General features: G+C 43.7%; 1 non-coding gene across 1 annotated transcript; it reads right to left on the bottom strand.

Annotated features, from left to right (window-relative positions):
* Positions 1-1,023: 1,023 nt before the first annotated feature.
* Positions 1,024-1,098, bottom strand: Trnas-cga. Its single transcript has one exon. It is a non-coding gene; the product is annotated as a tRNA-Ser (tRNA).
* Positions 1,099-2,924: the final 1,826 nt, after the last annotated feature.

Raw genomic sequence — 2,924 nt, 5'->3', positions numbered from 1 at the left:
CTGTAATGTTTGAATACTCCATTAGTAGTGTAGCGCTTGACACAGTCACGTCGATAAAATATTTGGGCGTAACATTGCAGAGCGATATGAAGTGGGACAAGCTTGTAATGGCAGTTGTGGGAAAGGCGGATAGTCTTAGGTTCATCGGCAGAATTTTGGGAAGATGTGGTTCATCTGTAAAGGAGACCGCTTATAAAACACTAATACGACCTATTCTTGAGTACTGCTCGAGCGTTTGGGATCCCTATCAGGTCGTATTGTGGGAGGACATGGAGGCAATTCAGAGGCGGGTTGCTAGATTTGTTACTGGTAAGTTTGATCATCACGCGAGTGTTACGGAAATGCTTCAGGAACTCGGTTGAGAGTCTAGAGGAAAGGAGAAGTTCTTTTCGTCAATCGCTACTGAGGAAATTTAGAGAACTAGCAATTGAGGCTTACTGCAGTACAATTTTACTGCCGCCAACTTACATTTCGCGGAAAGACCACAAAGATAAGATAGAGAGATTAGGGCTCGTACAGAGGCCTATAGGCAGTCATTTTTCCCTCGTTCTGTTTGGGAGTGGAACTGGGAGAGAAAATGCTAGTTGTGGTACGAGGTACCCTCCGCCACGCACCGTATGGTGGATTGCGGAGTATGTATGTAGATGTATAGGGGAAAAATCTACTGTTCGGATATTATCGTTATAATCTCTCGAAAGCGAAAAATAGAAATGACAAGTAATAAGAATCATCTTCACTCTTCATGCATACGTGGAGTACAAGGATATAACTCAAAACTGAGCTGCTAATGTGAAACCTGAAAAGTTAGGAAAGTAACGACACAACAGAATTCCACGTTGGGTGTCAGAAGGGTATCCCACATTCGTTTGCCGAATGACGAGATTCTAACGGGGTCTTTTGGACGGCCGAGTAAAATGTTATTGCGTCCATTTGCTGATAGGATGGGATGCGTGGGCGGTAGTTCCGGGTAGTGCAGAATGTGGAACACGGTAAACTTAAAACTTCCTGGCAGATTAAAACTGTGTGCCCGACCGAGACTCGAACTCGGGACCTTTGCCTTTCGCGGGCAAGCGCTCTACCAACTGAGCCACCGAAGCACGACTCACGCCCGGTACTCACAGCTTTACTTCTGCCAGTACCTCGTTTCCTACCTTCCAAACTTTACAGAAGCTCTCCTGCGAACCTGCGAGTACCGGGCGTGAGTCGTGCTTCGGTGGTTGAGTTGGTAGAGCGCTTGCCCGCGAAAGGCAAAGGTCCCGAGTTCGAGTCTCGGTCGGGCACACAGTTTTAATCTGGCAGGAAGTTTCTTATCAGCGCACACTCCGCTGCAGAGTGAAAATCTCATTACGGTAAACTTAGTTTTACCATGTATCAATAAAGACGGTGCGACAATGCATTACGCGCGTCTGGTAACCCGTCATCACTGTGTCGAGAGCGATACATGATCGCAACTGGCCGGTCTCAGACTGACTGCCGTAGCTGGTCGCTGTGTACACGCCACGGCGCGCGTCTCAGATTGCATTTCCCGTCAGCATTCCGCGTGATAAGCGCACAGCGCGGCGGCTCTGGCGCTGTCCGCTACGGCCGTACAGTTCTGCCGTTACAAGATCATACATACCATAGCTCATCATGACTAAAACCAATATTTAATTAAAGAATAAAAATCGGAGAAATACACAACAAATTCAGAATTCTCCTCGCATTCCGTGTATAAATAGTCCGAGTCCAGGCAGATTAACCGAACCTAAGGCCGGAAAGAGTCTAAGCTGTCCCATCAGCCGTTGACTCCCTTCGGCAGAGAGAATGGAAGACGGGATGTATCGTACAATAGCAGGTTGCTCAGTACTGTCTGACACTGGATTCGCATTCAGGCGGACGACGGTTCAAATCTTCTACTACGAAGACGGCCTGAGAGTATGTAGAAAATGCATGTTTGACCGTCAGCTGCTCCGTTATTTGAAACCCAAATATCGACCGGTTACAGTCAAACACGGATTAGGCTTAAAAGAGTTTAAGCCACAACATCACATCTGTCATTACTTAAATAATGACCCCATCCCATGTGTAGAGATGTGTAGAGCATGTCGTGAATTCCAGTAGACCACACTGGACGTTAATAGTTTATATTTGGGTTTTAAATAAAAAAGCGAGTGATAGTCAAACATACTTTGTGACGCCGGTGTCATTCGTAACGTCGTCATACAAAAGAAATTACACATGTATTTTACATATTTTTATTTTTAATTTATCGGCATGATTCTTTCTCACAGGGACATTGTCTTTTCTTATCACTTTTACTTGCGTGCACAAGTAAATATGAGACGGGTTCTTGAAGGGCCTCAGTTATTCATGTACCAACTTTAGATTTTGAAGGTGGTGACTAAAATATAGTTGCCGTTAACTGAGTTGAATGTAATTTTGTTAATTTCTATTTATTGATTGCAAGGCAAGACTTGTGACAGTTTCCATTGTTGCCGTGGAGCGGCCGAGATAAAACTTACCGAACTCATGGAATCTGTATAGTTTAAAAACATGAACTTTAACGTAAATTAATAATCTGTTGCAATTTAAAAAGGTTCTTATAACGAAATCTCTCGCATTTACAGTTACTGTTAACACTTTGAAAAATAAATTAATACTTCCGCGCGAAATGGCCGACCAGAGGCTGCATCGGAAGATGAGCTTCTCGCAGCGCAAATTACTGAAAAAATGCTTATTAAAAATAAGTAGCCACTGCGAGCATTTGAGGTGACAACTAATACAAAGAAATTCATTTTGTAATATTAATAACAAGTTTATTTTAGCAATAAGTACGAATAACTTACATAAAATATGTGTAGCCGCTCAATGGCTGCCTTCCGTATAGCGAAACAAAACAGTGTGTGTACCACAAAATACGTCCTTCCTCCTCGGCCGTACAATCG

This window comes from Schistocerca piceifrons, chromosome 9 (assembly GCF_021461385.2).
Source record: "Schistocerca piceifrons isolate TAMUIC-IGC-003096 chromosome 9, iqSchPice1.1, whole genome shotgun sequence".
Lineage (NCBI taxonomy): Eukaryota > Metazoa > Arthropoda > Insecta > Orthoptera > Acrididae > Schistocerca > Schistocerca piceifrons.
The sequence above is the reverse complement of the archived record's forward strand: the minus strand, read 5'-3'. Positions and strand labels throughout refer to the sequence as shown.